Below are 19,362 nucleotides of genomic sequence, written 5' to 3' on the forward strand. Positions count from 1 at the left end.
ATATTTGCCAAACCATCTAGGCACTAGGTTTAAACCAGTAAATACAATATTTTACTCACCATTCCAGTTCCTTGCGCCCGCTCGTTCACTGCCTATTGTCAACTTCCCTTCGCAATCGTCCTCTGCTACTGAAAAATCCTTCGAAATCATGATTGCCAGTATACAGAAAACCGAGCGTAATTTTAATTTTTGACATTTTTTTATCATTTTAACATATTGGTTGGAAATATCTCCTTAGATGGATTGCTTTTCATTATCTCCACACACTAATAACTTAATTTCACTCATAAACGTAAGGAAAATGGAATAAATCCCAAAAATCGTGAGTTAGAGTATACGCACATTTTTTTTCTTTTTTTTTTTTTTGCGGATGTGAGTATTATGTCACCAGTAAATACAAAAAAGTTAAAAGTGTAAGAAAATGAGTAGTCAAGCTGAAACATATGAGGTTATGAACTAGCGTACGCGCCTTTGGCGTGGCGGACCGGCTTTCGATTCCCGGCGGGAGCCCATGGGTGCGGATTCCAAGTTAGTGAGTAGGTCCACGTCTCATATAGCGTCGCTGCTGGAAGGGACGCTAAACTAAAGTCAAACCAACCTGTATATTTTCGGTGTCACTGCCCTAAAGATGCCCTCGAGTCGAGACATGTCTCGAATCTCGACTCGACTCGATTCAAATTCGAGTCGAGATTCGAGTCGAGACACGTTGTAAAATTCGAGACGAGTCGAGACACGAGTCGGGTCGAGGCTACTAGTGAAAATCTCGACTCGACTCGAATGTCTCCAAAATCTTTCTATAATTTTTAATATTATTTTGAAGAAAGTATTCACTCAGAAACATCTTTGAAACCAATTGCAGCATTTATTATTTTAAAAAAATATAGAACGCATAAACTTAATAGTTAATCTTTCGAGATCAAGATTTAATTTTCAGCTCAATTCAGTTAATTAAAACTAATGTCGTGATATTGATTGTACTTCAAATATAATAATAATAATAACTAACTAACTAACTCTATGGCCTATGGAACCCGCACGTTCAGTGCCGCGTTCACAAAAGCTCTCCACTGACTTCTATCCTTAGCTAATTGTATCCAGTTTCTACTTTGTATTCCTATCTCTGCGAGATCCATCTTAATATTATCCTCCCATCTGTGCCTAGGTCTTCCTAATGGTCGTTTTCCTATGGGTCTTCCAGTCAAGACTTTGAAAGCGTTTCTACTTTCTTCCATTCTAGCTACATGACATACCCACCTAAGCCTCCTAGACTTGACGACCCTAACAATGTTGGGTAAGCCGTATAAACTATGTAGTTCCTCGTTATGAAGTTTCTGCCATTCCCCATTCTCGTTCCTCTTGGGTCCGAATATTCTTCTCAGGATCCTGTTCTCAAATACTTCCAGTCTATGTTCTTCCCTCAGAGTAATAATAATAATAACAATCGATTATCTACTTTGTATAAAACTATTATCCGTAGGCTATATATAGTTTGTATAAAACTATTGCGATAAAATGAACTTCATAAATTCTCTGAATGAACAATTGGCAGTGTATAGTAATAACAATTATTATTATAGATAATAATAATTATAGCATAGTTGTAGTTATTATTTTCGTTCCCATGAACGTAATCGGACTGCGTAACTTCTGGATTATTCGCTTTCCTAACTTTTTGAAGCTTTAATGTGTTGCAGCGTATCACAAGTTTCGAATAGTATATTATTATTATTATTATTATTATTATTATTATTATTATTATTATTATTATTATTATTATTATTATTATTATTATTATTATTATTAGGTATTCTGCCTTTCGGCAGGTCCTGGGAATAATGAGGATTTTTTTACTCAATTTTAGATTTTGTAATGGAAATGTTTCTTTCATTTTTCTCGATCTTCAGCTTCCTCTTTTAACTCCCAATATTTTCCTCTATCTTTGAAAACTTGGATCAGCTGTGTTCTTCTTCTTCCTATTTCTCGCTTCCTTTTAATCTTTCCTTCTATGGCGGTGTTAAGAAGACAATTTCTTCGCAAGATGTGTCCAATCCAATTGACCTTTCTACGAAGAATGGTGGCTAGAAGTGTCTCCTTCTCTCCTATCCGTTTTAAAACATCTCCGTTTGTTGCTCTCTCTGTCCATTTTATCTTCTCCATCTTTCTCCAACATCACATTTCGAAGCTCTTCAAATATTTCTTTTCTAATTTCCGTATTGTCCATAATATATAATGTAACATTTGTTGTACATCACATATTATGATACGAGACTATTTTACATGGTATATTGCAATAAATGGACTGCTTGGATGCCAAGAACTAGTAGAGATAAGTACCTTTCACTTCTAGAGATAGGTATTTTTTAAAAGGATTTTTGCAAAACACTAAATCATAAAACAATAAACTACGTACAGCAGTTACGGTTTTGATTCCCAACATAAAAGAAATTTGGATTGTCCATGAGATATTGAACTTCAAAATTGAAATTTCCCAGGAATGAAAGTTGGAGTTAGGCCACTTGGCATCAAAGCAGTTCACTGTAAGATTAATACACTCACTTTACTCCAGTAACATAGTTGTTCAGGAACCTGGGATTTCCATTTTCTCAAATGACAGCTGAACGATTGCTTGATACATAGGAGTAATAGTGTATTAAGTTTACGAGCTTTGGTGCGTCTCCGTATTTACACACTGATATAACTTTTAATATGAATTTATTTAGCTTTCTTTTGTTATAGACTTTACACCGACTTCTCTCTGTTATCATGGAGGTGTTCATACGCTAGACATTGATTCTGCGCACTGGTAAAGGAGAAATAGGTTCAGTAATTTTTATTTTCCGAAATTCACGTCTGAAATGTATTTCACTTACTTACTAATCTTTTTGCAACGCTATTTGCCTTTTCTTTCTTTCTTTTCATGACAGTTCCAAATAGTTTTGTTTGGTGCTGGGAGTATATTTTATATTCACCTAATAAAATTACGGGTTCGTTTTGTAATCAGTTTTAAATTTACAGAAACTATTAAGTTCACAATCAAATCGCGCTAATTGTTTAATGCATTTCAAAGGCTTTTGTTTTTATGCAGCTCATTATGGAAAATCTATTTCATAATCGTAACATTCATTACTTTAAATACTAGGAAACTATAAATGTAAAGGTGACTCGACCTGGCCTCGGGACCGCTGTGACTCAGTGGCACAGCTTTCACCCTTGGTGTGTGAAGACTCTGATTCGATCCCAGCTTTTACCAAGTGGGCTTTGTGGCATAGAGACACCGTGTGTGTGGACTTTCTTGTGGTTCTTTAGTTCCCTTCCACTTACTTTGTTCCACCATTTCATTCATTCTCAACATCACCGTTTTCTTTAGCTTACAAAAGACTGTTTACTTGCCCACTAGTTTTATTATTGTGAACTGAAACTCAAGTGCGCAGTTATCTTGGATATTTCTGTCCCTTTTTACTTTACAACTTGAAGTATACCGCTGAAAAAAATGCTTCAGTACAGTGTCGAAAGCGGTATGTATTGTTTATGTTACTTACAATGTTACTTCTCTATAAAATATAAAATCACCCTTTCTCCCCTTCCCTTACTCGAATACAGTGAACCGATTCTTTTGCTGAAGAAAAGTGCTAAGAGAAAATTGAACTATCTGTGTCTTAAAATTTTCTTTGAAGTGCAGTCTTTTGTGTTTGTAAGGTTTTGCGAGTATGTTTTCACATCAATATGAAAAGATAGCGAGCCAAATGTTTAACCATGGGCTCCCGCTGCGAACTAACCGTGACTAAACACCTGATCTCGCTCTGGTCATTTTCTCTCGCACACATGAAATGGATTTGTTGTTTCCAAAACAAATGGAAAGACAGTTATCATGTGTTTTGGGGTATTTTTCCCGCACACTGGCATCATTGCTGTTTTAATGTTCAGAAGAAATATCAAAACCATCCGATACACATGATACGAATGAGCGAACCGAGGGCGGCAAATATTGTAATAGACGAAGTTTTCCGCGTGGTACCGCGAGGTAACAATACTTATTACTTTTATCATTTGGTGCACATCTCTATGAAGTTGTTTTTCACATAAGAATAGCTTACTTCTTTTCGAAGTAGCTCCTAAGTGTCACAGCTGTGTTCAGTTTTGTTTCGTGCTAGGATGAAAGGGAGAAATGCAACATTTGCTTCTCGGTGAACATATATATATTATTAAGATGAGCGGTAATAAGCAAGGTTTAACAAAGAGTGGCTTTCGGATCTACAATTTAACGTGCATTTGCAGTCCGTGTTGAGAATCGAACCAAATCTATGTAAGACCTGTTAACATTGAGCTCTTTTGTGGTAAAAGTGAACTTCAGAAAAACCCAAAAAAGACTTGAAACATCAAGCTAATGTAAAGGAATTGCAAAATGTAGTGCATCTTTTCTGTGGCAAGGAACATGCGGTGCACAGCAACACAAGAATCGTGTTAAGGAAGGCCAAAAATTTTTTCCTTTTTGCCGAACTTAATATCCCCTTCCACACCATAAAAGAAAATATAATGGGTAAATCCATATCAAGTGGTCCAATGCATGTTGCTCGACAATTTTTAAAACTTCTGATATTTTGTGTGCTGTTACCTTAACATGTCGTTAGTTCAAAATTAGCATTATTTTAATTTTATTGGCTTTTCGTTTCGAGTGGCAGCCATATTTGTTTTCGAAGATGAACAATTTTGTGGTGTTGTAAGGGGTTACAGGATCTGAAATATCTTAGCCCCTAATTACCCTATCGATGTAAAACCAAAACCAAAATGTTCAGTAAGTTCTACACTTTAAGACTGTGTATAAGTTATTGTCATTCATAAATTATGAATGGGTAAAATTAAAATTTGAAAAAGTAGGTGATTGACGTTAAAAATCCTAAATTTGGCACCTATTTCCTTGAAGAACGGAAGGGGTCAGGAAGTTGAGCTTTACAGAATAAAGAGGTCGTATATGGTTCTTATCACTCACCAAGTTTCAACCCTTAGACGTGTCCCCTTTTTTTCTAGAAATTATCAATAATTCAGAAAAGTGGAAAAGTGCATATTTCACAGGTATGGGTGTTTGTGCAGAGGGTGTTAAGTCAAAAAATACACTTTATGGGAAAATTGATTTGAAAGTTTAAAAAATCGTGCTAAATCGGGATGACGAGTAAACACTACTTTAATATAAGATTTATGAAGAGACATATGTGTACAAACAGTGTGTATTATATCGCTAATGTCATGTAATACGTTTTATGCTTATAAGAGAACAAAAATGTACCATTTGAAAAATTCTTACTTATTCCGTTTTGCACTTTTGAAAAACAGACTTACCCCTACACCATATTATACAGACACACACTCTTTATCTGCCTTACACACATACATTTTTGTATCAAACTAAAAAAATATTTGAAGTTACAGTTCTTCAGGCTCTGAAACGTTCCCCATTGTGTCCGGCAATACATTACGTGCAGTTTTCGCTGTTGTCAGAGATTTGTAAAAATCGTGAAATACATTTGACACAAATGGCAGAAGATCAAGAAGATCTTTCTTCTTTTCGGTGGTTATGGGTACTGGCCCATCATATGTAAAAGTTGGAGTCAGAGTAGAGCTCCTTCCTCTTCTCCTGAAACTAACTTGCTTGAAGTCTTCCTCTTCATTTAAGCTAGTTTTATAATACATTATTCCCAAATTCTTCTTTTCATAATGAAGCCACTTCATATCCCGCCACGTTTTCTTGCAACCACTTTCATCAACTGTACGGAGTTGGAGGGGGCCCTTAAGAAGAGAAGAGAAGTTCAAAAATTCTTCGCGGGACATTTCTTTCACAACAAACTGCTTACTCTTTCCGACCTGTCTGATAAGTTGCGCCCAATCAGGAGGGTGGTCAATACTACCTTTGAATTTCTTCTTTTTCTTCTCTATTAAGCTGTGATCCATGTCCCTCTCCATATGAGTATGTCCTGGTAAGAGAAACTTATGGTCGATAACTTCAAAATGGGGAGAATTTTGCAAAGCAGTCATGCACATTACTGCTACATGGCTGTTCCTGTTTTGTCCACTGCAGGTGTCGGAATACATTGTGACATGTCTGACATCCGGGTTCAAGTAGTGAAGAAGAAATTGGTACAAGCAGGAACCGACATCATTTGCCCCCCTACCAGCTAAACCTTCATGCCATATGAAACAGTAACCTTGGCCATCACCACAATTGTGCACTGTTAGGTTAAAAGTCCATAGTTGCCTCTTATAGAACGCTATTGAATTTTTAACCAAAGGTGTCGGTAGGCATTGCTGCATGTCAAAAGTTACGGTTTTCTTTGCTGGATCGTGTTTGGATAGTTCCTTGTCTCTAGCTTTAGCCTGTTAGGCCAGCTCAGCTTGCCTATGATGTTCATTTAGTTGTGTTTTTGAATCTTCATCACCGGTTGCTTTTATCTGCAATGACAACCTGTCGCACAATTGACATGTATCCACATGTGGTTTCTTGATTTTTAAATTCATTTTGCGAAACTCTTTTTCATAAAGGATCCGACTCACAGGAGATCCCTTGCAGGTTCTTTTGTACTCGTCATAAAGCTCCGAAATGGATACTATTCAAATGTAAGCAATATTCATTTTAAAGTTTTTAACTAATTAATTCTGAAGATCAGACTAGTGCTTCAGTTCCAAAAAAATAATTATGTAGACTAATCATAAGGTGTGATATAGGTAGTACCATCTGTTGGTCAGCAGCGGCGTCACTATTAAAAAGGCATAAGGTTTACGCCCGTGTGAATTTCACAATTCCGCACACAAGAACGGATTCTGCTTAGGGAAAAGGGGGGTTAAGTCAATTTACATGTGACTTAGCCCACTTTGCACACACACACATTTGGGACAAACTGTGAGGGTAAAGAGTGCTAAGTCAGTTCAAACTTGACTTACAACTCTTTGCACAACCGTATTCGAAATTTATTGAACAGTTACTAACATCGGTACATATTCGAATTTGACTTAGCCTCTTATACACATGTGTAGAGAAAAAAATCTCTTTCCAGTGATAGTAAAAACTCAAAAATGGAATTTTGTGACTTAACACCCTCTGCACAAACACCCGAGATATATCTAGTGGGGGACCTGATAAAAATATACAATTCCTCGCCATAACAGGTCTACATGATATTATTCTATACCGAAGATTAGGAGTTTCAGATTAGACTATAAGTACCTTTATTATGAACACAAAGTTATACCTAGAAATAAGCATAGGCAGAAGTACGGATAAACGTGAGTGTACTGTATATCCATCATAAATCGGTTAGCAATGGATGAATAATGCATACAATGGTTAAGCACAACATTAAAAGAACAAGTGTTATCCTGTTAACAAGCAAACAGAACAAATGTACTGAAAACACAGTTCAGTAGAGTGCTTGTTTCAATATGCACAATTGTGTTCAGACATGCATCAGATAGGAATTCATTACTGGTACTTTACTCAGATGCTTACAGCGCAAGAAGACGGTTATGTTTCTGCAGATCTGTGTATCAATACTTCATCAAATTAGTAAAGAAAATGGAATGTGATGTAGGGAAATGTATTGGTGAAGAATGTCATAAATGTGTGTATGGGCCGGTAGCAAGATGCATTACGTCCCTTAGTGACTTCAGTGAAGAGAAGAGGAATCTTCTGCTAATCCGAACAAGCAGTGGCATTGCAAACATATGCAACTACCACGGAGTAAAGTTTTGTCGAATGTACCATCATCTTTTTGGTAATTCGTGTTGCGACCCTTTAAAAATCCATAAAAAAAACTATAACCAAAGGACTTTCAGAAATTTCGAGTGCACATTTACTAAAGGACAAGAATTATGCAGTAGATCTGATTCCTGGAAAATAATCATGTGCTACATGCTACAAAAATCTTTGTTGTACAAGAAAAAAGCAAAATCAAAAACAATAGTTTTGAATCAGGAAATGCAACGTGTTCAAAATTAAGCGTGTCACCTGCTTCGAAAATAAGGAAACTAAGTGTTGAACAGAGACCAAAAGCAATGCGCAAAAAGTTAGAACAATTGAGTACAGGATTGAAAAGAAGTCTTGAAGTTTCTTTTCACATATCAGTTGCTGATGAATCACCGACAGAAAATATGCATTCAGTGTCGCTGGCCGAAGAATATGAAGTGCTCATCGAAAAATTGAAACAGAAATGCACTGTTGCTGAGAAAGAAGAACAAGTGAAAACACGCTTGCTACCCGAATCTTGGTCAAGAAAAATGGTGTGTGCTGAATTTTATGTTTCAGAACGTTTAGTTAAACTGGCTAGGGAACATACGAAAACTCAAGGAATACTGCCTGATGTATGTAAAAGAACTAGTAGTAAAACTATTGATGAAAGTACTGTGAAGAAAGTTGTTGATTTTTATACAAGTGAAGAAAACAGTAGGATCCTTCCCGGCAAAAAAAAAATACTATGTATGTGTCCGAATGAATGGCGTTAAAGTTCACAAGCAGAAGCAGTTTTGAACTTGGTACCTTGAACAAGTTGTACTTACACTTTAAGGAGACAAACCCAGATTGTAAAATTAAACGATCAAAATTTTGTGAACTGAGAACCAAGTGGTGTGTATTAGCTGGTACATCAGGAACACATTCTGTATGTGTATGCGTACATCATCAGACTGTGAAGTTAATGATCGACGATGCTAAATTAAATGTGAACTATAAAGATTTGCTTGAAATGTTGACCTGCGATCTCAACAATGAACAATGTATGATGGATAACTGCATCCAGTGCCAAGATCCTGAAAATCTACTTCAACAACTATTTCAAGACGAGTTAACATACAACCTTCCTGATAATATTATTTAAAAGCAGTGGATAACAACAAATCTGCTGAGATGATCACCATAGTTAAACCAAAAGAAGACTTTCTTGAGGACCTTGCAGCAAAACTCAGAAATCTCAAGTCACACCACTGTGTCCAAAGTACAATCTAGTTTTCTTGCAGATAAAAAAAGATGTCTTTCACACTTTGAAAGCATTGTTTTAATTGATTTTTCAGAGAATTTCTCATTCGTTCTTCAAGACGAGATTCAAAGTTTTCATTGGGTGAACAAACAGGCAACGCTTCACCCGTTTGTTTACTATTATAAACCAAGTGATGGAGGTGATTTAAAATCTAGAAGTCTTTGTATTATCACGTGATTATTTAGAATATACCACCACAGCAGTCCACACCTTCCAAAGTCATGTGATTGCAGATGTTAACTCACATGTTCCGTTGCGTAATACATATCATATACTTCACGGACGGGGCTGCAAGTCACTATAAGAACAGGAAAATTTTCATCAATTTGTGTAATCATAAATAATGAAGTCTATAAAAGCATACATTTCAGTTTCGTCGCTTTCAGAGTTTTATTACTTTACTTTCTGAACATAGATTTAAAGTTCTGTTTCTTGCACAATTAGATTTGCTAATTTTGGAGTTTGACAACTTTGAAGGCACGTCGTTCATTGTGAACACTTAATTCTGCTGGTTCGAAGTCCGTTGATTCCTTGACCACATTTTCTGTCAGTATCTAGTGTTCTGACAGGTCCGGTGCACTTGAGTTTCTTCCACGTTGAGCTGTAAATTCTCTAGTCTTTAAAATGAAATGAAATCTTTAAGTTTTACTTTTCATGGTTATGCCGGTTAGGCTGAATGAGATGGTAATAATAAGAAATGACTGAAAAATAGTGCAAATGAAGAAAGTGAGATGAAACGGGAGAACCACGAGGAAACCCACGAGCACGGTGTTTGTTCACCACAAAGTCCACACGGCGCGAGCTGGGATCGAACTACGGGTCCCAAGAACCGGAGGTGAACGCTCTACCACTGAGCAACCCGCGCTCACTCTCACAACACAACGCACTTGTCAGGGGAATACATATTTATTTTTATTTAAGTTGTCATTGTTAGGAACTACCAATAAGCAACCTTTATTTCTCTGTCTGTGCATATGGGAGCATGGAAAACCCTGGGGTCCGCACGAACCCCAGGTGTGCTAAAATCGTTTGGCTTCTTAAATATTCATATTATTTCTAAATACAAAAGTGTACAACAAGAAAATTGTTATGAGTAAATTCAAAATATCATCAAAAGAGATGTCCTTAGTCGCGGGGAAGGATTCCAAACAAACAGAGAAAATATATTAACATAATGAAGCCTGGGGTCCGCACGGACCCCAGGTTGGCGTCGTAAGATTAAGTACTATGAGCAGCTCAGAAGCAAAAATACAGCACTATGATAAAACCATTATAACAAATGGTTTCGAAACAACACCGACAAGGTTCGGGTGGTGATTCCTGACTCCAAAACGTATAGACCAACCTGGGTGCAAAATAGCTTCCTTCGGAGTTATAGGCTGCCGAAAACATCAAAAAATGAACCTTAAAGGCCCATAGCTCCAATACTATGGGACCTACGCTACCGGGTCAAGACTTCACTTAGGAACTAAGATGTACCCTATTCAGATATCCATGTTTCGGAATCCTAAGGTGCTCACGTAACACTTTTTATAGAAGTAGTTTAGTTACGGGCATAGTTTGAAGTACTCATCAACTATCTTTATAGAAATTGTTGCGGAAGTAATGCAGCATTCTGGATCATCGATATTTTGATACGGCACATATTAGTTCTAAAGTGAAGTCTTGACCCGACTACGGTAGGTCCCATAGTTTTGGAGCTATGAACCATTAAAGTTCATTTTTTGGGAAGCCTATAACTCTGAAAGGAAACATTTGTGCATCCAGGTTGGTTTATACTTTTAATCCTATCTTAGTGTCAGCAATCACCTCCCAAACGTTGTCGGTGTTGTTTTGAAACACCCTGTATAATTATTTTAAACAGACCAGAAAATATATGGTATAGAATGACTGGTGGAAGAGGTAAATACTTTGTCAGAAGGTTAATATAGTAAAATTATAAGGTTTAAGCTAATATATAAAACAAAATACTAAAAAACCAGAACAGTCAATTTCATATTACACGATTAAAAGAACTATGCAAATTAACATCTCGTTTAACTACCATTTAAAAGAATGAAACAACCTTACTTAAAATTACACATCCAACATGCAAAAATCTTATTCACTTACCGTCATATTTTAACATAAAAGACTTTTTCTTTGAGTAGAAGGTTATAACATAAAAATACACAAGAACAGTGAAATAAAGATAAGCATAAAGTCATAAAGTAAAAACAGGATAATTTTTGTATGAAGTGCTCTGACATTTATCCTAACATATGTTCATTTTAAATTGTAATACATTGTCATCCTTCTTAGTATTTCACGTTTTGAGTTTAATGCAACGAATGTCGATCGATTCCTAACACTATAAGTTGGCATTCTTATTCCTATATTTTCTAACCAATATATGCTACTATATTTGTTATCCAACCCCATTTGAATAAATAATGTATCAATAACTTTCCTTATTTCCGATAGGGCTTGTAGTCTCCGAAATGTTAACCAATATTCATATTCATGTGCATAATAATCCTTTTTCATTTTATAACACAGTAACCCTATGAAACATTTCTGTACAGCTTCGATTTTGTTAACAAGTGTGATGGATAGAATGCTTCAGACAACTGAACCAAATTTCTATTTGGGTCTAACAAGTGTCTTATATAAGTACACATAAGAACTACCATTTATAAAGTCACGCTTATAAATATTAATTGTCTGTCATACAAAATACCTAGACCTTTTATTTGTTCAACTTTGTCTATTGTTACTCTATTAATTTTATATTTGCAAACAAAATATTCAGTTTTATTAGTGAATGTCATATGTTTAGCTTTCTCAGAATTGATCATTAATAAATTATTTTTACACCAATGATTTACTGTATCTAAATCTTACTGCAGCAGATATTTATCATACTCGTTACTAACTACTCTAAAAAGCTTTATGTCATATGCATATAAAAGTATTTTTGAGTACTCGACTTTTCGTTGTAAATCATGGATAAATAGAGAAAAAAGAAGTGACAAAGGAGAGATCCTTGAGGTCCCCTTCCCTATTTGACCTTGATTAGATGTTACATTCCTTATCTTTACTTTAAACGTTCCATTTTAATAGTAACTTTCAAACCAACTAATATATGACAATAATAGGGCAATGTTTGATAATTTACGTAATAGTAATTTGTGATCAATGGAACCAAAGGCTTTTGACATATCGATATATATAACATTTACCTGTAAGTTACTTTTTAGTGCAAAGTATGTAAAATCAGTAAAAGGGATCAGATTTTTTTGAATTGATCTACCTTTATAGAAACCATGTTCCGTATCACTTGAGATATTCTTTACATTGAAATATAAATGGTTCTGCATAATTAATTCAGAAATCTTAGAAAACACATACTAAACTTATAGGCCGATAATTTCTAACGTCATTTTGATCACCATGTTTGTAAATTTGCACTACATATGATTGCTTCCATTTTGAAGGAAATATTTCAGTCTTTAATGATCTGTTATATATGTTCGCTAAAGTTGACGCTACTTCATTACTACAGTATTTAATGACATAATATGGAATGTTGTCAGTTCCGGGTATAGTACTCACCTTAATTTTTCTAATGTTTCAATTACATCCTTTGCGTAATGGATGGAATGCAAATCGACGTATAATTACCATTATATTCTGTCAGTTTCGTAACCTTACCTTTTTTATTTTGGTTGGAGTCAAAATTAAAAGAATTATAGAATATAACTTTAAAACATTCTGCTATGTCAGTAATTCCTAACAATGATGTATTATTATAATTCATCTGTTTTAGTATCTGTTTGCTGTGTGAGGTCTTGGATGATCTCCAGAAGTACAAATATTGTTCTCCAATGATAAGAATATCATGCCACTACCTGTCGTAAATTGTGACAACATTTCATTTTCCTCATATTCCATACGAGAATGACAATGTTTTCTTTTTTCATGAATCATGCTGACACGTTCGTAGTAAAACAAAAGTAATACGATACAACATTCGCTGACGTTTGCATTTCAATCATTTGTGCATCTATGTCAACACACAAAGAAGTCTATCAGCATTTTATTTTAATCCAAGAACGAAAACGTTATTTTCTTTTACACATCCAAATGTATTTCAGGGACCATGGTTCGAAACCCACCAAGCACTATTAAAGACGAATTCATTCATAACTAGGTGGTTAGGATACACGTCTTTTGTTTGAAAGACCTGAGTTCGATTCCTGGAGAAACATTTCTTAGGATTTTTCTTTTTAGTTTTCGAAAACTTGGTTTTAAATTTTTAGTTCGAAAATTTTAAAGGTTTAGTTCGAAATTTTTAGAGTTAACCTACAAGTCACAAGGACGGACCCCTCTTTCATCATTAGAGAATAAATGTATCCTTTTAGAGACTCAACTATTCAAGGACAGGAAAGAGAACGATAATATTTAATGTAAACTTCAGTATAATAGCATGATACCAAAAAGGGTTATTTAAGGAAGAGGTTGAACCCTCCATGGGAACTTTAAGGTACCAAAAAGGATAAACATAAAAGGGAACAAAATTCTAAAATCCCGGTCTAGGGTGATCACTGTCATATCACGTAACCTAAAGAAAAAAAATGAATTTCCCTCATGGGCTGAAGGCTAAGATCATGTGACTTCTATCAACCAATCAAAATTGAGGTACCAAAACATTCATCTTACCCGTAAAAAGTAACAAATAAGTGAGGGATTTCCCCCACGTTATACCATGCAACCTGTTCACCTTGTGGCGGGTCTAAAATCATGTGACTTCTATCCTCTAATCTGTTTCGTAGTACCAATCCCAGAGCTTAAGATCACAAGACCTCTATGAACCAACCACCATCATGGTACGAAAGCTTTCATCTTACCCATAAAAGAGAACGAATTTAAAAAATCCCAGGGTCTAAGATCACGTGACCTCTGTCAGCCAATCAGAATCAGGTATCAAAGCATTCATCTTACTCGTAGAAGGGAACGTATTTTTTAAAAAAATCCCAGAGCCTAAGATCACGTGACATTTATCAACCAATCAGCATCGTGGTACCAAAGCATTCATGTTACCCATAAAAGGGAACGAATTTCAAATATCCTAAGGTCTAAGATCACGTGACCAGAGTTGGCGTGGGTCAATGAAAACTTGACCCACCACCCACCATGATCCACCACCCACGGTGACCCACTCTGACCCACCGCCCACCGTGACCTACCACCTACCATGAACCACTCTCAGCCACTGTGAACTATTCTGACTCACCAAAATCCATCGTCATCAACTCTGAACACGACCCACGGCCTCTTCTGTACTGACTAAAGAATTTACACATGTAATAAAACAAGACTGAAATTGTCACTAATCGGAGTTTGAATTTCTAGTCAATCGCTCAAACACCACTCTGTTAGAATAGCGGTGGATCTGACCTTTATGATATAAAAAGGTAAAGTGTTTGTCAGTGAGGAAATTGAAACAGCTCGAGGGGGGGGGGAATTAGTGTCTGCCTAAAATAGTGTCTGTATACTTGTACTAAGAGAGTATTCTTGCAAGTGTTAATTTTTGAACGCATTCCAAAAGAAACTTCTATTCGCAGGAAAATACCCCTGTAGAATATGGAAAAGATTATGGTTCCTCAGTTCACAGTATTTTTCTCACAAAAACTTGAAGAATCAGTTTGTCATAGTTTATAAAGACGCTCGGGTACCCGATGTGAGAGCATCTCCGAGCTACGAATATGCATAATTGCAATTATTATGAATATTTATTCAAAATAGTTTACCTAAAGCATACAAGAGACTTACTAAAAAATAGGTACAAAGTTCAATAACACAAATAAGTCATTACTAATACAAGTATACATTTTCTATAACTCGTAATTTTCCACCTTAAAACAAATCTGAATTCGGGTTTATTTCCTGTAGGTAACTTTTTCGTGTTAAATCATCCGCAGCGGAATGATGTCCATCCTTCAGCCAAGAAATAACTAGCTCGTGCACTTAAGCTTGTCTAGCGGCGGGCCATTAACATTGATGAACAACAAGTTAGACAATGTTTGAGCTCTTACAAGTAACACTTCACATCGTTGCTGCCGGTCTGACGCTAAACTATACATTTTCGGAAAGCACTAGTCCTAAATAGGATAACTACACAGTGCGACGGTCAGACGTTGCCGCGTTCAGGACTTATGGAGCGTCAAACATTAACATGGGGTTTATGAGAGTTACAGGAAACGAAGAAGAACACAAGGTTTGTGACGTTTGAATCGACGTTGTCTGATTGAGCACTTGTTTGCGTAAGTTAAAGGGTACAATCAATGTGCAAATCGTCGAACAGAGCATGAGAGATGCAAAGAGTGCGCTCACAGTGTGCACACTTGACGAACGGTAGTTCGCCGCACGTGAAGCACACGTCACCTTCGTCGAGGGAGTCAAAGCAGTACTCGTGCGGAGAGATCCACATTCCCGGCTCCTCGTCCAGATAGCCAGCCTTGTGGAAAGCGTACCGGATCAGGTTCTTGAATCGGGGTGCGCTGAACTGGTAGAGTGAAAACGACTGTAGTGCCAGGAATCGATCGCGATGCCAGATATCCATGACACTGTCCATGGCCAGTGTGTCGGTCACAAAGCGTACAAAGGACTTGTACTGACGGAAGAAATGCACATCTAAAGGCTGAATCTTTCCAGTGCAACCACCAGGAATCAGTCTCTTGTGCAACGCAACGTCGGCAGGCTTCAGTGCGTTCGATAGATTGTCGTCCTTGTTCAGAGTCCACGAGTCCAATAGCAAAACGATCTTCTTCCGATCATCAGGCATGCTTGGCCAGAACACTTGCTCGTAGAAGTCCTTAAGGTCGTCCCTGTTCATGTTGGACGTTTTGCCAGCAAATGATTTGATGTTCGGTGGATCTGCAGGCTTGTTTCCCGGAAACTTTCCACTTGGTTCCGACACCAGTACATACATCGGCCGCAGAATCTCTCCGGCCATGGTGATCACGGGCATGATCATGTAGCTGTGGGTTGTTGCGCTCATGGATCCCACAACCGCTCGCACGACTGTTGTTCCTTTGGTACGGAGAGTGCGAGTACTCTGCAACAACTTCTTGAAGCTACTCTGATCTGCATTGGCAACCTGCGTTGGTGGGATGCTTTCGCTTGCAATGAGCTCGCGAGTCGCTAATACGAAAGCATCAGCCTGCTGCTGCAAGTCCAACTCTTTCAGTTGCCAGGTCCTGCCGACCCTGTGGGTGATTGCACGGTCCACGATGTTGTTGCGCTTCTTGAATCTGTACACCCACGACGGTGATGCCTTGAACTTGAGACTCTTGTTAGGGTCCAGTTCATTAGCTGTTTGCCTAGCCCAAATTCGCAACGTTCGATCGTGAATGATAGCAGTGTGCTGTTTCTCCGCGAACATGCCCCGAACTGCCTCATTGATCTCTGCCATCAGCGTCTTCTTGTCATCTTTGCCTTGTGTTGCCCCAAAGTGACGTAGCACGCCAATGTTCCGAATATACCTGAACTGATTCTGCAGAGTCGAGTGGGTAGCACGACCGGTCTTTGTGTTCCAAGGCCTACCTGTTTTTGGATTTACCGTCCAGTAGGCATAGGCTTTTGCCTTGTACTCGCGCCACTGCTCTGGTGTCATTTTGGAGTCTTCTGGAGGCTGATCCTGGAACTTCGGCTTCTTCACAGGAGAGGGCAGGTATTCTGACGCTGATGAGCCAGATGCGGAAGACGTATGAGACTGCTGCGATGACGAAGGCATCTCTGCATCCTCCTGCTCTTGGTCTTCCTCGTCTCCAAAATCCATGTCTCCGTCCCCCTGGTCACCATCACTGTCACCGAAGCCGAGCGTACGAATCTCTTCAACGACTTCCATCCCGCTGGTCAAAAGAGACTTGATGTGTGCCACCATCCTTTGCTCTTCCAAATTTGGATTGCGCTCATTTGTCCCGATCTCGGCCACCAGAGCCCAAACGACCACTTTCGGATCCATCTTACAACGCATACCTAAAAAACACAAAAACAACACAAATGTTAGCACAGAGTACAAATGCAAGACGAATTAGCATGAAATAATACGACTGCTACAACACAAATGTTAGCACAGAGTTCAAATGCAAGACGAATTAGCATGAAATAATACGACTGCTATGGTTACTCTCATAAACCCCATGTTAATGTTTGACGCTCCATAAGTCCTGAACGCGGCAACGTCTGACCGTCGCACTGTGTAGTTATCCTATTTAGGACTAGTGCTTTCCGAAAATGTATAGTTTAGCGTCAGACCGGCAGCAACGATGTGAAGTGTTACTTGTTAGTCTATTTCTAATATCAATCATCTGTAAATTCATAAGAGGAAATCCTCGTTCGCACTCTGTCGTGGAAATTGATAATACTTCTACGCGATTTCTGGCACTCCTCATCGACAATCTGTTTGGTAGGCTTAAGTCTGATAACGATTTTTCTTAGTTTTGAAATACTCAGTAAGACGTATAATCTCTCTATCACCATACAACATCTTTTCCTTATCGACCATGTCAGTTGGCAATGTCGACTCATGGAGAACAGAAACTTCATCTACCACGTCTTCGATAGGGAATCTTGTGAATAAATTATCAATTTAAGCCTGATAAACTGATGATTTCTTATTTGTTTATAAATTTAATTTTTGCAGTTACACATGAAGGTTTGATGCCATTACCAAGTTCCCTCCCCCGTCTAGAAAGCGAAAGGGAACGAGGTTCCTGGAGTGTTCAGAGGTGAATGGGAATTTCCCTCCTTCTACCCTTCAATTAAAACAATGCTGTTTGCCATGTTCCAAATTACGATGAATTTCAATTAAATTATCATAGTATAATTATTTCCTTGTTGAATTATCATTACTTTTCTTTGGAAAAAAGGATGAAATTTGAAAGTTCCAAATCAAGGTAAGTAGACCAACGTAAAGGGGAAAAAAGTGTAACATTTTCCATATAATTATGCGTACAATTCAAAGCTTACAGTACAAATTGTATGCCTATTTTAGTCACAAGATTTGTGTTGATTGCCCTGTGCTGTAAGCGCTGCATATAATAAACATAAGCTTCAGCAATTATTATAGTAGAAAGCAATGGATATATGAAGCCAAGCACTGCATTTTTTGTTTCTGCTTTTTTTTCTTAAATAAGATCGATCGTTTTCGATCATTTTTACAAATCAACTCACTAGCAATTTTCCATATATAGAAAGTGCACCCAACCCCACACTCACACATAAAGGAGAACTTAAAAAAATGCTAGGACACATTTTGTATATTTTCAATAAAGAGTTAATACACTGAATTTGAGCTCCGTAAGTTTAACGGTTTGCGAGATACTCATTTTTTCGCAAAAATTGGGATCCTCTCTATCTCCTTACGATATTATGTATTATAATGAAAGCAATATAACATCCCAGTTTGGATTAAGGCCTAACTATATACCAAAAGTAATTTCATTTGACTTTGCAATTTGACCGTGATGATCAAGCACACATACTTACATTCAATTTTTTATATAATAATTTATATATTACAGTGATTAAAAAATGTATTTTTTCCAGTAGTTAGCTCCTCTAAAACCTCACAGATCTCGAAAGCCAAGTAGTAGTGTAAGTCCTATTGCTATTGTTAAAGTTAAAAATATCAATATCTAAAAGTCCTAAAGTTCTTTTTTCACTTAGTTAGATACACCTACCTCAGGTAAGTAGACAGAAACAAGTGGAAAAGGAAGGGAAATAAAGGTCTTGAGAGTAAAACGAAGACAAATTTACCAGTCTCCAGAAGATACTGTCTACAATGCAGTGAGCATAGAGGGTCGGTAGATCATACTGAGTCGGTGGGACGCAGTGGGTCACGGTGGGTGGTGGGTCGCAGTGGGTCACGGTGGGTGGTGGGTCACAGTGGGTTACATGCTGTCGACCCACTGACCCACTCAGAAAACTTGACCCACTTGACCCACTGACCCACTCCATCTCTGCACGTGACATCTGTCAGCCAATCAGAATCAGGTATCAAAGCACTCATCTTACCCGTAAAAGGAAACGAATTTCAAATATCCCAGGACCTAAAACAGAATAAGGGATTTCCCCGCGGGGTGACTCATGACGTCATACCACATGACCTGGAAATTTAATTTCCCGCGTGGGCGGGGCCTAAAATCACGTGACCTCTCTCAACCAATCAGAATCAGGTATCAAACCACTCATCTTAGCCCTAAAAGGGAACAAATTTCAAAAATACCGGTCTCAAAAGAGTGTGAGGGTGAGTCATTCGCGCCAACGTCTACCACTACTACTCCATAGTTTCGAGAAA

This window comes from Thermobia domestica, chromosome 8, assembly GCF_964235325.1.
Source record: "Thermobia domestica chromosome 8, izTheDome1.hap1.1, whole genome shotgun sequence".
NCBI classification, from domain to species: Eukaryota; Metazoa; Arthropoda; class Insecta; order Zygentoma; family Lepismatidae; genus Thermobia; species Thermobia domestica.